Source organism: Tinamus guttatus, unplaced genomic scaffold (assembly GCF_059628265.1).
Source record: "Tinamus guttatus ecotype Peru unplaced genomic scaffold, ASM5962826v1 Tinamus_guttatus_pri_ptg000459l, whole genome shotgun sequence".
Taxonomy (NCBI): Eukaryota; Metazoa; Chordata; class Aves; order Tinamiformes; family Tinamidae; genus Tinamus; species Tinamus guttatus.
The window spans coordinates 8231545-8252325 of record NW_028288993.1 but is presented as its reverse complement, the minus strand read 5'-3'; the positions used below and the strand labels follow the sequence as shown (position 1 = coordinate 8252325).

Below are 20781 nucleotides of genomic sequence, written 5' to 3'. Positions count from 1 at the left end.
CTTACTAAATACGGTGTTGCCTTTTCCCAGAAATAGATATTTCCCAGTCACACTTGAGGGCTTGTCTTGGTTTTAAACTTAATTATACAGTAATGTGCTAAAAAAAAATGCCGTTACAATCTTGTAGGCAGGGCTGCAATCTTGTTCATTTTATAGATAAGGACGCAGTCCTATTTCAGGAAATCTATTTCCAGAATCTGAAGAAATGAGATCTTATAAAGGGCGACTCTATGTACGGCCCAGCTCAGCTATCAGTCAATTTGTTTCATGTGACAAGAAGCTGCACTCACAAGACTACACTCCAACAAGCAGAACTGAAATAAAATTAAAAACTTGAAATTGAAAAAGCCCACTAAAACAAAAAATACCAATACAGGATGGGGAAGAATACAAACGGGGTGAGGAAAACATATAATAAATTTCTATCATGGTAATGTTTTGCAAAAGTAACCTTTTTTTCCTCTAGTATTTGCAAAGTAGATGCATATTCCAGAAGTTAAATTGCAGTTCACAGGAACATAACTGCAAATATTTAATTCAGCGAATTGTTCATTCTTTAAATCATGTTCTCCAGATTTCCAGTGTGATGCTTGCAATGTTTTCATTGCAGATGTGAAAGCTGACAGGATTTCCATGGCACGCACACATTAAGGAAGCCAGGCAGAATTCAAAGACAATCTCTCTCACTTTTCTCCATCAAGTGAAGAAAACACTGAGAAAACATTTTTCTTTTTGAACACAATGCTGAGCTGCACTGCAAAAGGCAAAGTCTCCTACTGAGACTGAACGGGATGAAGCTGAGGGAAGAAAAGTCTTCTCTCTTTCATCGATGTTCTAGAAAATTAAAGTTTCCTATTTGCTAGAACCTCTGAGCACTGTAGAGTGTAGTTATAGTGGAGGATCTATGCTCACTACAGCATATATAGTGTTTAATGTTTTTAACATGCTTTTTTACATTTATATTCCTTTTCTTGACCTGCCCCCTACATATCTGGATTCACAGAATATAACAACTCTGGAATAGGTCAGTAGACAGGTGATTACAGAACTCATCAGGGATGAATATTTATAATTTAACTCCAAAACTCAGTTGGATTTCAGGTGATGAATAGGTTATTTCACTTCCTTAGCACTTCTGGTACTGCAGAAGTGTTTGTTTAATAGCCCCATAGTACAGCAGAAAATCTTAGAGGCATCCATTATTCAGTCAGACACTTTATAAAAACTATGTGAGTTTTAACACGCTTTTTAATTGCCTTTAATTATTAACATTTACATTGCTCTCAAAATAACTGTTTCAGCTGGAGACAGTTAAATTTTTAATTACTCTGGAAGCAGAGCAGCAAACCTCTATGTATTTTATACATACACAATATTCTAATGTGTGTGTGCTTTTACATAAATACACACATATACTGTGTATCTATATTTTATATATAATATGTAGAACATTTTATATATTCTATATAAATGTATAGAGTATGTGTGCTCACACACACGAACATATATATATTTGCATGGAATTTTTAAGGAATTATATTTCTTTTTCTAATGATAATTTTTGCTACAGAACTGAACTTTTCCTGGCGTTGTAGCTCTCAGCCCTCTCTCAGGCTGTATGAGCTGTTCTCATTTCAGATAAAGTTTACAGCCATGCTTACTGCCAAAACCTGCAAACAAGCTCAGCTCTATCTGCAGTGTTATCACAAAGCACTAAATGAACCACAACACTGCTAAGGCTAGTGCCATTAGACAGGTTGCCAAGAGATACCCTGAATATAATTCACATTGACTCAGAGCTACAGCCAGCCAGTAATGCTGTTAAAACATCCCCATAGGCTTGTTGATCCTCCTTTCCTAGCAAACTGTTTGTACAATTGCAAAAGACTTGAAACCATTTGAAGAAGAACTATAGAAAGCAATGAGGATAGTTCCCCCCAACTACTTTGATGAGGACATTCCGAGCTGCTCCACTTCAATTCTTTCTTTAGGCATCTTCTGGATGCTCAGAGCACCTTGTCAGAAGGATGCGGGTCTCAGTTTTGGCTTACCTCTTGCTACCCCCACTTTCTGTTTGAGCTCTGAGGGGGCCCTCAGTCCTCGGATAGGAATCTGCACAGTATGTAAGAGAAAGCTGCACATGAAAGATTTCAGCCAGTTTGGAGAGCTAAAGGTACCCCTGAGCTCTTCAGATATAAGAAATTGTATTTATCTTAGGTAGACAACATGGGAAAACTTATTCCCCTCTTTAATGAGAATTAAGAGACATCCTTCCTTAATGGAGGAAACAGTCATATAATTTGTCTTATCTTCAGGACTCCCCTGTTGCTTTAAAAGAAGTGAAAAAAGTATGCAATAAGAAAACAATAGTTTGTCTCAGATGAATGGAAAGAGAATAGTTTTGATAGAGTGCTAGTAAGCAAGATTCTAGCATCCTTCTGATTAAAACCTGCAATTCTTGTTGGCTCAGATCCAACCCCCCCAACACACACACACATCTGCATATGCTCCTGAGCATGATTAATTTGCTAAAATTATCTCTTGAAGGAATACAGTGGAAACATAAGGGATTAATTACATTATTGTATGAAGGCCCCAAAGACATCGTGCTGCTATTATTGCTTTACCTGTACTTAGGATTTTTTGTATTTTCTTTTTGCATTAAATTTAGACTAAATTATTGCCAAAATTCTAAACTCACTACAATTTTTTTTTACAGAAAGAAGCAAGAACAAATGGTCTTATGAGTACATTTTTGTCAGCCTTCTTTATCTTCTACTTATTCTCTACTTTATAGCCTTGGTTTACATTTCAGAATCTGACAGCAGCAGAGCTTATTCAACTAAACCAAATTACAGGTATTAATTAATGTCTCTCACTTGTTTGCCAGCTCCTGCAAGCAGAAGGGTAGATAAAAATGTATTTACAACAGAATTTAATTACCCATTTTCAAGCCATCGGCCTCCTGGCAAAAGTCTCCTGATGTAGTGCAGAATAGGACTTGGGTTAAGAATTAATTTACTGTCAGCAATGATCTGCAATTTAATGACTTAATCAAGTTTGCTATGAACTTGGTAGAGAGCCTTGTAACCTAATACTGCCCCAGAGCCTGCTGCATCTAAAGCCAGGTTTCAGAGATCTGTAATGCAATCATCATCCACCAAATCCAAGATCTCTCTCCACGTATAATCAGCAATTGCCTCTAGCCAGTTTACTATTCACATTACAAGTTATAGCTCATGGATTTGTTTATATAAAGTTCAATGCATACATTTGACTCTTTCCTCTTCTGGCTAAATCTCCTCTCTAATGCAGGAAACTGTGTGTGCAAGATGAACAAGTAAACACAGGCCAGCACGTGGCCGGAACATGTTCCCTCTTCTTGCCAAAACCTAGTGCAAATACAAGAGATAGAAATGTTCATCAAAACAAAAGGCTTTAACACAGAGATGCTTCTCTTAGCACTACACACAATCTTCCCCACGATGACCAGTTTCATTACCCAACTCAAGTTCTTTGCAAAGGAGCACAGTTTAGGAGGGAAATCTGAGAGTAGGACTGAGAAATCACAGGTAAAATAAAGTTAATGACGAACTGAGTCTTTTTTCATTTAAATTTTGGGATTTTTTTAAAAAAATTGTTTATCTTAAAAAAAAAAAAAAAGTCTAATGCCAGCTAATTGCAGCCAGCTGAATGTTTTTTAAAAAATGTTTAAGTAGCTAAAATAGTGGGGATAAAAAATGTTTTCATGAGTTTGCAAGGCCAGATTTCAATGAACCCAGAAGCCCCAACTTTTCTGAAAAATTCAGGTGTTCAGCTAGGCTGAAATATTCCAAGTTCTTCGCAAATTATCATCAGTTGTCAAAATATCCCACAGAAACTCCCAGGAGTACTTGTGAACATGGTAACATCACACCACCATCCCTATTTTGCTACTTTTCCCTGTTAAGATTATGAGTCATCCTCATCTCTTCCATTCCGTCACCCATACATATGTACATCCCCTCTAACATAATGCTATCAACGCATTTAAATCCTTCTTGTTGCAATGCTGAAAAATGCTATTTTTTTCTTTTTCCTGAAAACTTTTCTCCCTCATTCCCTCTGAAAATGAAATAATAATAATAAAGATGATGTACTTTCTTCAAAATGTCTTCCTATTCTATAAGCCTTAAAGACAACACCTATAAAGAAGCACTTCAATATGTCAAACAATGTTGTATATGCTGAAAGATTTAAGAAATATGGACACACTGTAGTGCTCAGCTCTTAAGAGTGAATTGTCATAGCTGTTGTCCTGCATAAAGCATGGAAATGAACATGGATACACTCAGAATTGTACAGGAACATTATGCAGCTCTACATTTGCATTAAAAACTGACTTGCACCTGTGATGAAACTTTAAGGATAAAAATGATGCTCAGGTTTAGGACTAAAGTTCAGCACAAGACTAAAAAATGCCAAGCTTAACTTCATTTAAGTGCTCATTTTAAATAAACATCTCAGCTAATAGCAGTCTCTTGCAGTAGTCAGGATTGTGATTATACTGTTATGAAAACCCGATTGTGCTCCACAGGTGGAGACAAATCAAACTTATATTTTGTTTTACAAAAAAACACCAAACCAAACCAACAAACAAAAAAAGCAAAACCATAATGAGCTGTAGAACTGTAAAAAGTACTAATGAGGATGGGGTTTGATCAGCATTCGCTTGTGTAATGTAACCGTCTCAATATAAAGCTGTAAGAGAATGCAGAGCATCTACAGAAAGAAAGCACATGGAAGTCTTGAACCCTAGCTTGTCTCTCCTAATAAGCTCCTGCTATAGCAAGTATTTCTCAGTTGAGTTTACATACTATATATAAACTGACAGTGAGCCTTTTAATGAGCGAGTCTGGAGTCCTGCACCATGGAATCAGACATCCAGAAAATGCTCATTAACTGTTTGACCATATTCACTGGAAAACGAGCAAGTTATGAGCAAATTACTGTAAGCATCTGTACCTTAATTTAAAAGGCTAATTGGGTTTTATTCATAATACTGAGCTTCAATCCTCTAGCCTTGATTCACTTAAATGAGCTAAGAGCTAATAATAATTTCCTTAACATTTGTATAAGTCTGTGGACTTCAGATACAGTGTTTTCTTAACAAATGTATTGCTCCCAGATAGTTTGCACTACTGCTTTTTGTAGTTATCCCCAATAACATGTTTCTCATATCATGAAAACCTCCTCAGAAGCAAAAAAAACCTACTTTTTTACCTGGCGTTCCAGAAGATTCCAGCGCAGTCTGCTGCAGCTTTTATAGGTCAGACCCTACAGGACTTTGCAAAATTCCCTTCTACAGAATTACTTTTTTCCTCCACCAACATGGTGCGTGTGCCAAGTGGTTTATGCTTATCTAGAAATGATCGGTTACCAGAGCACATGGACAGATCCTGGAGCAGGATTTCTGTTGCCTTAATAACCTGCAATGATACCATTTACTATTAGAGCATTGAGCAAAGAGCTCACACACCCTAACACCCGCTTTCTCATCCCAGACAATTCTTTGCAGAACAAAGAGGAACAGCAGTAAAAATTCGGTAAAATTCAGTGTACACCCCACAGCTTCAATACTTGCTCTCGAGTGCCCTGGTCTACAGGAGCTCCTTTTATTTCTTGTCTTTCCCCACTAGCAAGCCCCAGCTTTGCTTGTGCCTTTTTCTTGCCACTGTTGATTTTTCAATCCCACCACCACAAGAAACCAGATATTTTCAAGCCTCAAACTTCTTCCAGACTATTAAAAAATAAACTTAGTTAAAATCGTTCTCATTTTAAACTGTCAACTATTTAAATACGATTTATGCTGTCTGAGATGAAGCTACCTCCTGCCGGATTTCCTGGTAACATGAAGGAATGGTGGATCGGGGCGTAATGATTTGCCTTGTAAACCATGCCAGAACAGCATTTTCCTCCCGAGCTTCCAGAGCTGCCGGTGTCACAGTGAATTCCTGGCGAGGCAGCTGCATGGGCCGAGCTGCTAAGAGCAGCCAACAGCAAAAGCCGCCTCCGTTGCAAGTGGGACGCCAGGCAGCAAGCCACCAAAATGCCAAAGGCACCAAATACACACGCTTGTCCCAATTTCTCCATGCTATATTTGTATGCTTAAAAAAAAAAAGGAAACACTCATTAACTACACTCTTTCAGAAGTGTTTTCTTTTCTCCAGAACTGTTAAAATTTAGTAGCCAAATTTCTAATAAAACTGTTTTTAGGTTTTGTTACCCAGAGAACAGGCAAAAGATGCTCAACTTTCTATTAATGTAAATTCATATAAGTCAGTGCAGGAAACTTTAAAATACGATAATCGCTGTTTCTTTAGAATCTAGTCCCTAGTGCCTTTGCTGCTATGTACGTTTCACAGACAAGCTCTGTAAAGAGAATATTGTCATTTAAAGTATCAATAGCTTTTATGGCTCCATAAAGCAACAGTTATATGCTTTTTTTTATTTCCACATTTATTATTTTTTTAATTTCCACATTCAACATCCTTTTAATACATAATGTTCCTATTTTCTGCTGTCTGAGCTGAATTGCTACAGCGTGTTATAGATGGAAATGATTTGATAATCGCACACACTGTTTTTGTTTTTAAAGCAGTGAAGAAAAGGGAAGATTGACAGCTCCCCAGCCTGGAGTGTCCCGTTAAGCCAAGAGAAAACAAGGTACTGTCAGGTAATAGCTAGGCCTGCTTCCCTCCAATACATTCCCATTTCGATAAGGATGAGAAAAAGTAATACATAACTATCATACCTGTAAGCCATAGCTCTGATTCTGCCTGCTCTAATTCTTGGCCTCAATTCTGAATTTGACTACCGAGAAAATAATCGAAGATAGCAATATATTTCTGCAAACGAGCTCTTACCTTCCCAACACCTGTGTCTTATTAGCTGCTGTCCCTTTGCGTCTAAAAAACACACGTATATATCCAGAGCATATCTATTTTACATGTGTATGCTGCTAGAGAACACTTAATTATTCATACAGGTAAGGCAGTATCTTGCTTGCACTAATAATATCACTAGCCTCACAGTGGCACTAGTGGCAATCAGAATTTGGCCTATATTATACGGAAAAGAAAATATACATCAGCATTAGCAAAGAGAGCTGCATGTATTCAGGAACAGAAAACAGACTCTTCCAATTTCAGGTCATTCCTTTTAACATAACAGGAGATTCCTTCGCCAGTCGGCGGAGAGGTTGTCCCTGCAATTTTGTACCATGTGAAGGCTGCTACTTGCCCTTTCAAAGACATTAAAGGCTCCATCTAGTTCTCAAGAACCATAAAGTTAAATCCAGCCGCTGCTCTTCCCGCTGGGGAAGCCTTTGATATTCGCTGTCATTTTTATCAGCTGGGTTGTACCTCTTGGAAAAGCAATGGGCTTCAGGCAGTTGAGCCAAAGTGGGACGAGGATTTAAGGTGAAATAGAAGCTCTCAAGCAACCCACAAAAGGGTCAACAGGCCCCTAAATGACTCATAAATTAAATCTGAAGCCCACATCAGAGAGCAATCTTCTAATTCACTCTGAATTCAATAGCAATACCACGGAGCATCAAGATTTTAGCATGAGGTTTCAGCTCAAGGCTTATACTTTTTATTACCCCCCGAATACTTAGTCTTCAACAAATTTATTGGACAAGAAGCCTTGGAAATGAAGCTATTATGGCAGCACAAAAGTTAATTAAACTATATTTGCTCCTCAGAAATACGACAGTTTTCTTTTAAGCATGATTTAAAATGAGGTAGATGTAATTAGGATAAATACAGGTAAAAATGTTTAATCTTATCATGTATTACAGAAAAACAACATAATAAATCACCATAGACCATAAGCCTTTTGTTTTGCTGTAACTGATAACACAGTCAGACTCCTTTCTGGTCAGACACATGTGTTACATCTGTTGAGGCAATTTAGAGGCAAATTGGGAGTGTTAAAATGGACAGTACATTTAGGAGAATGATCATACATGTGACTAGACTTATGCAGACGGCCCTTTTGCAGAGAACAATGAATAGAATTCAGGATAGTGAGATATATATGAAAATACAGACAACATTCGTGCACAAAAAAAAAAATTAAAAAAAAACACATTCACTCTCTCCTAAATGGAAGGACAGACTGGAATCCTAGGCTCAGTAAATACCATTTGAGGGGAAATGGAAACCTTGAAGGGTTTGGGTCACTGCTTGTTTGGGGCTTGGATGCCTTCAAGTGCTGGGGCAAAATTCAAGAGAGCAGCCAGGCCCTTCTTGCACTAAGAGCATCTGGATTCAGGTTCTGGCTCTTTCTTTGATTTTCTCTCTGACACCAGTTATCTCATTTAACCTGATCCTTAGAAGCGAAATAGGGATTAGAACGTTTCATTTCTCTTGTCTATTTGAGTTCATATTAACTGCGGCAGTTAGAGCCAGATCATGTCTCCTGAATTTGCAATGATCAGGTCTAATTTTCAAGTTTAGTTTTCATTTTAATTCAATTTCAATTTCAGTTGAATATGAGTGCATCGTATACACTAGATGCCATTAGACAGCTTTACATTTGAATTTCATGATCTAGCAGGAAGCATTCATCAGAGAATCCATTTTTTTTGCAGAATCATAGCAAGAAGCATTGCATCCAGCCTATGCAAGACAGCCCAGCGAGAACCTACCCACACTGGGGCTCTGAGTGCTCCACGGAAGAGAAAAAGAGGGAAACTGAGTTATGGGAGTGTTTTTAGCCAAAGGTCATATTTGAGTCAACTATCTTTTTTAACACAGCGAACAGGAAAATTATGGTCTAGGGAAGAAAAGGTCAGCCTGCTTTCATGGCTACCAATTTAATCCAATCTATTTTTCTTTACACTAGACATTTCTAATGATTTAGGCTTTTAAATGCTTTTTACAGATTTCATTTATTCAGGAATGTAAGTAGGTTCTCAACTGTGATTAGAAAAAAACACAATAGGACATAACCAAATTATGTCCTATTTTGATGGATGTTCTTTTCACAGCCTACAGATAGGTAAATGGCACCGTATCAACTAAATCAAAACAGAATTTGGGTTTGCACAGGCGATAGTTAATCCAGAGAATAGCATCAGAAATGAGAGGTTATGTAAGTCATTTCATAGGTTCAGTGAACAAAAATAATGATGGAATGGTAAAAGGAAATAAACTATTAAAATAACTCATATGTATTCAGTGCCATATATTTAAAAGTGCTAAAAGGAGACCCAAAATGCAAAAATGCAAATTATTAAAGGCAGCTATTGGTCTTACGGTCTTATTATAAGGCAAATGATACTGTCATTTCAATTCACCAAAGAAACACACATGTATCAGGCATAGGAAACACAAACAGTTTTAAAAAGCTCCTTTGTAGGTAACGAGCTATCCAAGGTGAGCTCTAAGAAAAGCTTCCCGTCAGCCTCACCTCTCTGCCATCATTACAAGACTAAACCACCTCTCAACAGCAAGCAATACTCAAAATACCGAGGAAAAAAAAGATTCTTTCCACCCAGATTTTGCCTAACAGAGTAAATATCTTGCACTAGGAGCTAGGTAACAGTGAATCCGGCAAATCTGCAATATTGCAGAGGCTTAAGGGCATTGTGTGCATTTTAGAGACTACTATTGCCAAAGACTAAAGCACTTATTTCCACCATAGACACGTGACCGAGGGCTGCATCTCAGCAAACCCAAGTTGTTATAGAAACTGCTGCCACATTGACGGGGGAAGCGGCGTTATAGCTGCATTAACGTCCTGTTTATCAACCTCCACTCGGAGCTCGGAGCATTTTGATTTATTGGGGGGGATTTGCACACCCTCCCGTGCAGCTGCAGCAGCGCCAATGCTGCCGTTGCCTAGGGACGTAGCAGGTAACACGATGGCAAGTCGGTGCTATTTATGTACCCAGAAACCTAATGATGGAAAATGAAGGGGATATTTGTCTGTACCAGAAGGTTTGATATCTATTTATTAAAATACAGGATTTTCCTCATGCAAGTGAAATCACTGCTGAAAAACGTAGTACCCGAATGAAAAACTGCAGACTTCCTCTAACCTGCAGAATAACAACGGTGACAATTTGCTGTTACTGACGCAGCTGATGCAACGCATTAAAAACATGCATGAACACAAAGCATTCTCATTAATTTCAGTGCCATCCAATGTTCACCCCAGGCTGGTCTTTTATAACTTTACAAACAACTACCTAATTGTTCAGCTGACATCTATTAATAGAGCTTCTCCACACAAAGTTAAAAGATTGACTTCACTTTTTACCAGCAATGTCTTTCTTCAAACCTTAGCATTCAGTTCACATCACTGATATGTAATTATTTCTTCACCAAGCAGAGATGCAAAGGAGGTATTAACAGCCATTCAAAATACCACTTTATACAATTTTCTCTTGTCATATTAAACATAATTACTTCTGATGCAATCAAACTCTTATGCTTCAAATATTTAAATCCAGCACCAAATTTAGAACATCAAGCACTTACAGCAGAGCTTTAAGCCTTTACTTTCACTTCAGTGAGACACAATATAAGAGGAATGAGAATATTAGGTGTAAAAATGGTTTCTATTTGTTGACTATTTCTCTGTTACAAAGATGATTTCAATGCTTTTTCACTCTTTAAACTCAAACATATCATGCTCTTACAAAGGGCCCTTTTTGACCTGATATCATAAGTACATTTACATGTTTTTGGAAAGGTAATGAACTCACTGTGTCACCACTAGCCTTGTGTTCTGCAGAACGTGCACAAGCCAGCCATGTCTTACATAGCCCTCGAAGGGCATCACCACCGTAAAATTGCTCGTCAACATAGAGTAATTCAAACTAATAGAAATAGTCTGGATTTTGGCAAGGAGATTTCAGAGCAATGAAGGCCAATGCCAGGACATTCAGAGATCTCGCGAGCACATTTCACCACTCATTTTTTGCTTTGTAATCTAACTTTTTACCAACGTTTTCTTAGTGCAAAGTATGCACTTTTAGACAGGTGGAGAGGAAAACTGGTACCAAATTTCAGTTCACTCTACATGAAACACACAAGAGGATTTCTCTCTTTTTTCTAACTAAAAAAATAAAGACAAACACCAGGTTCCTAAGCCCATTTTTGCATTATTAAGTGCCAAGGTTTGTTTGTGACGGGAGCATCAGCCCCAGAGACCTGCCCATCACTCCCTCTCCATCCACACGCCTCCCAACTGTGCCATTGCCACCACTGCTGCAGCTGCACAGGGAATTGTACTGATCTGTGCTAAAAATAATACGGAGGTGGGCGGGTAGAAGTAGCTTGATTAAGAAGGCTCTGCTGTGAGAGGGACAACTGTGAAATTATGGCCTAGTTAGGCAAATGGTAAGTTTTTAGACCTGAGGACAAAATTGCACACCGTAGTCTCCTCTGCTTGCAGAGCGGCATTCGCTGCTGCGAACAAACTGCACAATTCAAGCAAAGACAATGAGTTCTGCCTGGCTCTCTCCAAAAACTTTTCTTCCTTCTTCACAATATTTCTGTTTTCATTACCAAGTCGAAAAAAAGAAAATGTCATACACATTATAATTTTACATTCCAAAAAGAAGCAACTTCCTCAGTGCATTGAAAGCAAAAGCAGACAAAACAGCTATTAACTACAGGAAACAAACTGTAGTGCTCCATCTGCAATCCACATTTTAGAAAGAAACAAAATATTGTTCCTCTATGCATTCAAATGCCTTTGTGCTTATGTGAAAATATTTTGTCTAAATGAAGACTTCCAGGGACCTCATTTGGGCCAAACCCTCCTCCCTCTTTGGGCCAAACCCTCCTCCCTCTTTGGAAGCACTTTTCAGGTGCACTGACATTATCCTGCAGCTACTATATTCAAAGAACACTGCTGAAGTAACCTTCGGGGCTTGCCAAAGGTGCTGGAAAATTAGAATGCTGTACAAATATATACAAACTCAACCAGAAAAATCTGCTGACATTTAGCATCGAATGTCAGGATGTATGCACCAAAGTGAATTGGAGTATGCTGATCATAACCATTAAACATCAGATCCTGCAGACTTGTATTAATGCATCTGAAACTGGACACTGCTTTGTATTCCTATTTGTATCATAATTTTATTAAACTCAGCTTTCATATTTAAGATTGTATTCCAATTACATATTTATATTATCACTTCAATGCTACTTCAGAACTACAGTATCTGAAGAAATCAATACAAAGATAATATAAAGACTGTGGAGTTGAAAGCCTCTTTTTCCCCTGCCAAACCATTGATGTTAGTGCACGGGCAAAGAAAAAGCAGCATAGATTGCAAGACTAGATTTGCCTTTAAATAAGTTACTAGAACAAGGTGAAAACAAAGTAAGGACTTACTAAAAACTGCCAGTGGTGATACTCTTGATTTAGTGTTGTGGCATGAGACTTCGAAATCTGGGTCTTCTCTAAAACCTGGATCCAATCAAATGTTTTCTGCGGTACTGCAGGCTGCAAATGTGATGGATCATTTCCAAACTGTGTAGAATCAAACAAACAAAGTGATCAGTTTGTTTAAACTGCATTTGTACTAGCCTGATAGAATATACCCTTTCCACAACATAGTATGCTTTACCAATATGATTTTCATAGCATATGCCCCCCAAAAGCTGCTTGAAAGCAATGGGTAAATATACATTATATCCAATATCCTTTCCAACACACCTCAATCTTATTTGAAAACTATTTCAGTTTTGCTTCCCCTATCTACCACAAAACCCCTACATTTTCTGACAGTTTTCATGAAATCCTGATAACATTCTCCGGAATCGGAGAACCATTTCTGAACAAACATTTTCTCAAGATAGATAATAAGACTGAAATTCATAATCTGAAACCACTATCAGAGATATTAGTGCTCCTGCAAAAAGCAGAGGAAGTTTTTCAGTTAATTGCTTTAAGAATTGGTTCAGTGTCTTCTCACTTCTGCACCACGTCTTCACAAGTCCGGACCACATGCTCCATCATCACATCCCTCTTTTGCAGTATTTACATCAAGTTCATGCACAAAGATGTTAGAGCTCTTGAAAGAACAGTTTTAAAAATAAATGGTGTTTCCAGCAAGGTTATGAGCAGTAAGGCACCATACCATAATATTTGATTGGGTTTGCATTTCAAAAGCTAGAAAATGAAAAGAAAAATCAAGGAGAGTGAGTTTGCTGATTAAATTCGGCACAACAAATTCAGAGGAGCCCCCATCCTGGCAGAGAGGCTCCATCCCAACTACGTTTTGAGAGGGTAGGAAAGAATTTCCAAAATGCTCCAGTGCAGCCCGTTGTGCAAGAAGGATCTGGCACATCACGCAGTGCCATCAGCCAGGGAAACACGATGAGAGCTTCTACTCCCAGTGAACAGCCCCTCGATCTTATCCTATGACCTCCTCTTGCAAACTAACAGGATGTCAGTTCCTGCCCCCGGGCACTCAACAATTCCAGGCTTTGCCACTTACGGGTCAACAGATGTTCACATAATCATCTTTGGGCTTCTCCCTTGTGCCCAGGAAAAGCTTGCACATAAGCATTAGTGAAGTCTACCCAACCATTCTCACTTGCTTTGGTGTCTGTGAAAGCACCAGCGGACACACCAAGGCTTCCCATCCTGACCAGGGAGTTGCAATATAATGGACAAGAACGGGCATCCTGGAGGCAGGTTTACCAGCCCCAGCAGCAGGAAATGATCAGCATAAGTAAGTTCTTCCAAGATTTCAGAAGTCTCATTTTTCACTGAAGCAGGCAGAATTCTAAAAATAACTTTGGATACGGCCCCTCCGTGCACAAAATGACAAGACACACGAATTGCATCCTATATGAGCAAGCTAAATATCAGAGGTTATTGTGTAACAGATTGCTCCAAGTTAATGATAGACACTTCCACTCACACCCCCACATTTCCACGTGCCTTTGAAAGCCTTTACTTACATAAAATTTGATGTCTCCTTCAGCAGGAACCTAATCCTGATGGCAACATCAAGGCTGTATGTGCGGGACATACGCATTGCTACCTTGCTATCTTAGGCTTGGGCCTGGGAGCACTGGATTTTTATTTATTCATGAGTTTCCTGAGAAGAACTAGGGGCTGTTTTGTGTCAGCTGAATAGGATCGTAATTCAATCTTCACTAGAACCTGTTTATCTGAATGACTCATTAAGGTGCAAGCTGCCTATTAAGAACCTTTCAGAATAACGGAGCTTTTGTTAGGGGAAGAGCCGTTTGGAGAAATAACACTGCGTAGTTAGCAGTTTATCAAAACTCCATTTGAAGAGATAACATTATTTCTTAAAAACATGAACAGATGAAGTAAAGCATGCTCACATCTGTCACAGTACATTACCCCACCAGCCTCTGCTTGTAATACCTGCTATTTCTCTTGTGCCTTAAAAGAAATAAGCAACAGTGTTAGTAAATCAGCAGTACTACAATGTGCTAAAAACTAGCCAGTTCTACTCTCTGCAGATAGTTGTGTGCATGTGCATAAATATCTCATATATTTAATACATGTGCCAAAGGAGACATTACATTTTATTTACTGCCCACGAGTATTAAACCTTAAGTAACAGTAAAACAAACAGTGGACTATCAGAGCAAGAAAGATCCTCTTAACATTTTAAATGAAAAATGTCACTAAGAACAAATTGTACTTTCTATTTATTCTTTGCATGGTGATAATGCAATACAGTATTGCAGGGTGTCAGTCAAGGGCCATGGCACAATATACTATGGACAGTATAGAAAAATACTGCATGTCTCCACAGGTTTACAATCTCTATTTGCCCATAGTAGTTCACATACAATGGCTTCATTAAAAATTGAGGGAAAAAATTTCATTTTACATCTGCCTACATATTTTAACCAACAAGAAAAACTGAAGATTTTTCCATTGGAAAAAAAGACTTTGTTTCAGGATGTCTATCTGACTATCTGTAATGAAATCCGTGCCAGCTTTCTGTCTGCAAATTATAAACAAAACTTACTAGAGCCAACATTAAGTAAACAACTCACTCCCAGTGTCTCAGTGGCATCATTCACACAGAGGATGCATGGAACGACATGCTATTTGGTATCACCCTTTCATTCAAGAAGCAGCAAAGCTACCATCATGTAGAATTTCTTGCAGAGACATAATTCACTTGGTCATGACTAGATTGCAGGTCCATGACCATAGATATGATGGGCAACCCAGTGGTTCTTGCAAAATGCCAAGAAAAAACAAGCTGAAGCTTAGGGCAATTGAAAGCAAAGATAGACTGTAGTCAGCATAAACAATCTGAAGTTACTGTGGTTTGATTCGATTAAGGTCTGCATAAAAAAATGCGAGTTTCATCACTGTGATATTGAAAGCAGCACTGCATTTTGTGCAAAATGTGATAGAGTCTAATGACCACAAGAAGCCAATGAGGAGCTACTGCATCTTACCTTAAATAAAACATCTTCACTATTCCTAAAGCTCCCCACAACTCCTGGTAACGCTGGAGCATGGGTCCAAACCTGGCCCCAAGGAATTGCACAAGGTTATCAGCTTTTCTCCATAACAGCCCTTTGGCTTCCAGGGTCGGTTCTCCTGCTTTCTACCCAGGCACTGGCCCAGGCCTGACCTTGTTCAATTTACATGATCTGACAGGGTCACAGGGAGCAATTTGGCTGCAGGCCATCACCTTTACAAATGATATTCATGAATATACTCTTCACACAGCCTTCCTGCTAGGAAAAAAAGAAAAAAGAAAAAGAAAAAGAAAAAAGAATTCCATGTGCTTTGCGGTCTAACCTTCTACTTCACCTTTTAACTGCAAAAACTGATAATATTTATTACATATGTGTTGCCACTAAGTCTTATCATCCAAACCAGCTTATCTCTAGCCATCAACACAGGAATACGACTGAGATTCAACTGTGAATTGTATGTACAGGAGCAGAGGAGAGACTGGAGAAACAGGTAATAAACCTTCCTAAACCTTCCTACAACACCAAAAGGATCTCAAAATTGTACCAACTGCTAAGAGGCCCAGAAGAATTATAAAAATTATCTGTTCTGAAACACAAGAGGCTTATTCACTTAAAAATTGTAACTGCCCTGCAAGACAACCCTCCCTGCTAGGGGTTGGCATGGCATTTCATGATCCCCAGACTACCATTTGCCAATTGCTTAAGCTTATTTCTCTGAACGTATTTTGCTCTTTTGTTGCACTATTCTCCTCATCTTGCACTGGAAGATCAGGATTTGGCTGCAGGGAAAGAGGGATATTTTAAGTCAAGTTAGAATATGGAAGGAAACATGACAGGTGCTCCAATATTTGTTGAAGAGAGGACTACCAGTGTAAAGTGCACTAAAAACACAGAGATATCACAGAGAAATCTGAGCGAGGGGAACAAAATATGAAGTGTCTTGCCTAAGAAAGCAATAACTATTTTTAAATAACAGAATCTTTGCATAGGGCAATACAACTTATGAAAAAACTAATGTTTCCATAAGAAGGAATGAAATTATTACTGTGCTAATATGCTCCATCCCTATTCCAGCTAAGAATATGGAAATACTTTGATGATATTTGTCCTACAATTTGAAAGCTTTCTGAAGTATTAAGCAATCCTCAGTTTTGTATTATTACTTCATATTTCAAAGTCACAAAACAAATTAATTAGCAAGACTGTGCCACCTCGTCCTTAATCTCATTAGGAAAGACTAATGGCTGAAGAATCAATTATTTCATACAGATTACCGCCTTAACGCCATTAGCCTTTAGATCACATGGGCTCTTTTTGAAATTTCAATTCCAATGCAATTTCCTCGTCTAGTTTAATTACAATCCATAATTAAATCCTTTCTTTAATCAACCTTATAGCTATGTCCATTCATTTATGGCTGCATATAAAACAAGAAACAAAATAGTAAATTCAGAACTGTAAGGTCATTACAAGAGTTTTTACAATATCTGCCTCATCTTACCCTTTGCTCCGAGATCTGCACACATTCTTTCCTATAATAAGCTCATAAAAATATAGAGAAAATGAAAAGTTCAGCCTGGCTTTACAAAATTATGAGAGTCAATTTTTATTATTATTATACTGACGATTCCAAGAGTCAGGGATTTAATTTACATACATTCTTGATTTCTGTTAATTTCAAGAATTTGGAGCAACATCACAATTTTGTAGTTACTCTAAGAGCCAATTTTAAATGGTCTGTGCACACGCAGGATACACTGAAGTTTTTACGTTGGTAAGCACACTTCTATCATACATTTACACATTCTCTCCTGATATGGAAAACATGAAAAAGTAACATCCCTGGCATCCTAAATATATCCTTTGCTGCCATTTTTTTTTGTCTCTAAGATTTGCAGCTGTTGTTACCATAACTTTTGCTTGCAATTTACCTTGGAGTCTTCTAATGTGCTAAGCAGGAATTGTGCTTTCAGGAATGCAAACTACGAATGTGTGGAAATAGTGTAGAGTTTATCACTTTTGGAGACAAAAAGCATGAAAGGTTCTCCTAGAAGTTTTTGGTCAAAACAAAAATATCAAATAAATATGTAACAGCAGTTTTTCCAGTTGATCTAGACACTTCTCGCTTTTGCTTTGCATGCTGAAAACCTTTCATACAGAGGTTAAAAAAAAAAAAAGTCTTGCAATTTCTTGACAAAGAGCCTAAATGTTACTTTGCTTAAATTGTCTTTCCTTTTCTCCTGTATAATTGATAAAGCTTTCTAGTTCCTTTTTTAAGACCTGTTAGAATAAATACAATGAAAGCAGTATTAACAACAAAAAATGAGAAAAGCCAACACGCTTGGCAAATGCAAACTTCTCTTAACTACAAAGAACAAGACCAAGGGAATCCTATTTCACAGAGCAAATTAACAAAAGGTCAGAAAGCTTGATCTTTGCCACTGGTGTACTCTGTCTGAAAGCTGAACTACCATTTAAATATTTATAAGGAAGAGCTGTAATTGCAGGTTGAGAGCTGTAAGACAGCTCTGCATGGAGAACATAGCAAAATTCAAAAATATTTATGAAATGGGAGATATTTCATCAAAAGAAAATTTTGGTGAAGAAAGAATTAACTTGACATTTTAATAGTTTCTGGATAAGGATACGTGTGAAGGTGACCTGAAACCTTTTAACTGTGGCAGACCAAGTCAACCATTTGTCCTTTCTGAATTCCATAAAGACCTTGTTAGCCCATTCACCTAGCCCAAGTCCCTCTGAACGACAGCCCTGTCCTCCACCTGAAGGCCATCTGCCTATTAATGCACACTATTGAATCATCTCCATAATATGGTCAGTTTTGAAATGAAATGCTCTTGGAAAACCATTTGATAGATTTCAAAAGAAAGAACAGCAATTGCTGCCTGAGGAATTCTTTAATGACTTTTTGGAATATTTAATAAAATTTGTTTATTGGCTAAATCAGACAACATCTGGAAGTATTCTACTGATGACACCCGGTGGAGCTGCAGAGTGATTTCTGCCAACTTTCAGACTACAGCCAGTCAGGGTCTTGCCTTCAAGCCAACAGGCCATATTGAGATCTAACTTCAAAGTTCCAGATTTAAAAAATGAAACCCATCATCCCAGTTTGCATTCACGACCTTTCAAAGGAAAATATTTCTTTGCCATATAAGTCATACCTGCAAATACTCAGTCCTCAGTACTAATGTAAAAGGGAAAAAGTGCAAGTATGAATGATGCTTCGGAAGTTGTGAGGCAAAGCTCTCAACTCAGAGCAAAGAACCTTAAACACGTGAGCCATGAACAAACTCACCGGTAAGTGTTAAGACTTCACTTATATTTGGAGGATCAGCATGGACAAACATTGAGGTAACTATTTATAGCAGCTCAGTTAATAATTGAGTTTATTTGTGAATAGACAGCCTAAGAAAAGGACTGCAATGCAAAGTGATTTGTCAAATGCTGTATGAAAGGTCTACTAAGGCCTGCAATGTCACCACCTCTTGTTAAAAATACCTCCTTAGAAGCAAATTGTTGGAGTCTGGGAAAACATACATGGAAAATATAACTACGTATTTGCCTTGTTCTTTTACTTCTGACCAAGCAAACTGCTGACCATGGCCAAAGAGAGTATATTGAACTAGACGGACCTTTAGTTTGAAGTCATTTCTTTTTTCAAAATTATGTTATATCGTGTTTATAATATACCTATGCTTATTAGTGTCAGTCATGCCGCTGTTTTAAAACCAATGTGTATTTGAACATTCATTATTCCATTCAGTGTTCCTGATAGCAGGTTGGACTCTGTGAAGCATGAGAGTATAAGGAGAGTGCTTTTCCAACATTCCTACCTGGAACATCCATTCGAGGCACACTCATGTACAAACTTGTAAACTTCTTTTTGCCAGCATTCTTTTCAATAAAATTTCTTATATCATTAATCATTCAAAGTGAACAAAAAGCATTTCTGAATGTTTTTGAAGCAAAGCATCTGAGTTGCTATTTGTGTACAATATTTTTGCAGTGAGAATGGAAAAGGCAATATTTAATTAAGTCAGCATCAATAATGGACTCTTTCTACTTGGCCAGATGCCAGTGCTAGATAAGTTTTTACAGTAGGCTCCATGGAATAACAGTAGCACTTAATGCCAACTACTCTGTTCCTGAGAGAAAATTCTTGCCTTCTTGCCAGTTTAAACATCTGTCTCTGGACTCAATGATTCAGACAGGTCTTTCACAGAGTCTACCATCTTTGAGAAAACATTGATTATTTTATTTTATTTTGATAGATTAATTTGAAATAACTGGTGTATCACCATTGCCCTCTTCTGGACCAAATAAGAAGTGGGCAGATGTCTGTAGTCCATTCAAATGGCTACAGTTTGCTGAGTAATTGATGGGTGCTCTACACCTCATGAAGAGCTTCTGAATTTAATTTTATAGTAGCCATGCAATAAGAACAGTACCAACAATGAAACAGCTGAGTAACAATACACTGGTAGCAAGGATCTAAGGTGAATTTTCCAATAAGTCAATGTAAAGATTATTGATTTTAGCTATGGAAAGTGCTTTGAAAATGAGTTCTTCACACAACAGGCATAAATAAATAAATAAATAAATAGGCTTAGAAGACTCATGACAAGTCCACTTTCTCCACTTTCTGGTCTATCTTTGAAAAGGCTGTGACGATATTAATAATGTTTCCCCCACCAGTTGAGGCTGTTAATGACAAATACTTTGGTGACTTTCTTGTCATCTCATTCACAGAATGACAGAATCAAGCGCAAATGAGTTACAGCTGTTGGTCAGAGCACAGGAAGGAGATGCAGGAGATGCAGTTCTGCTTCCTGGCTCCAAAGGCTCCTTGGACAAGTCATCCAGCCTCTTTGTACAGAGGGGAAGCCTCTTTCAAGCCAAGCAGTTCAGGGAAAGCTCTGTCAATAATGTGGAACCACAGAGGTACCAAAACCACAATAAAAATATCTCAGTAGGTAAAAGAACCTAGGTATGATATATATACATATCTCCATAGAAGCAATTCCTAGTTTTCCCATATTGAAAAAGCCTCTTACTGGCCCTACTTGATTGTCTTTTCAAATATCCTTCTTTTCTTAGCTACACTAAACAATTCCCATTTTGACAGGAAATAGAAATGAAATACTGCTGAAAACACTAAGTTTAGCTTGAGGGTAATTACATAGCTCTAGTTTGGGATGAATGGTGAACTTGATTATAAGTGGAAAGATTGTTGTTTTGAGTTTTTAATAAATAAATTTAAAAA

The 20781-nt window shown here is 37.9% G+C and overlaps 1 protein-coding gene across 4 annotated transcripts in view; it reads right to left on the bottom strand.

Annotated features, from left to right (window-relative positions):
* Positions 1 to 20781, bottom strand: part of RIMBP2 (RIMS binding protein 2) — a 108011-nt gene that overhangs the window by 69482 nt on the left and 17748 nt on the right. For all 4 annotated transcript variants that reach the window (XM_088532450.1, XM_088532451.1, XM_088532452.1 and 1 more), the window contains one exon: positions 12400 to 12537. The gene's annotated coding sequence lies outside the window, so the exon portion shown is untranslated. Of the gene's footprint in view, positions 1 to 12399; positions 12538 to 20781 lie in introns of those variants that run through there.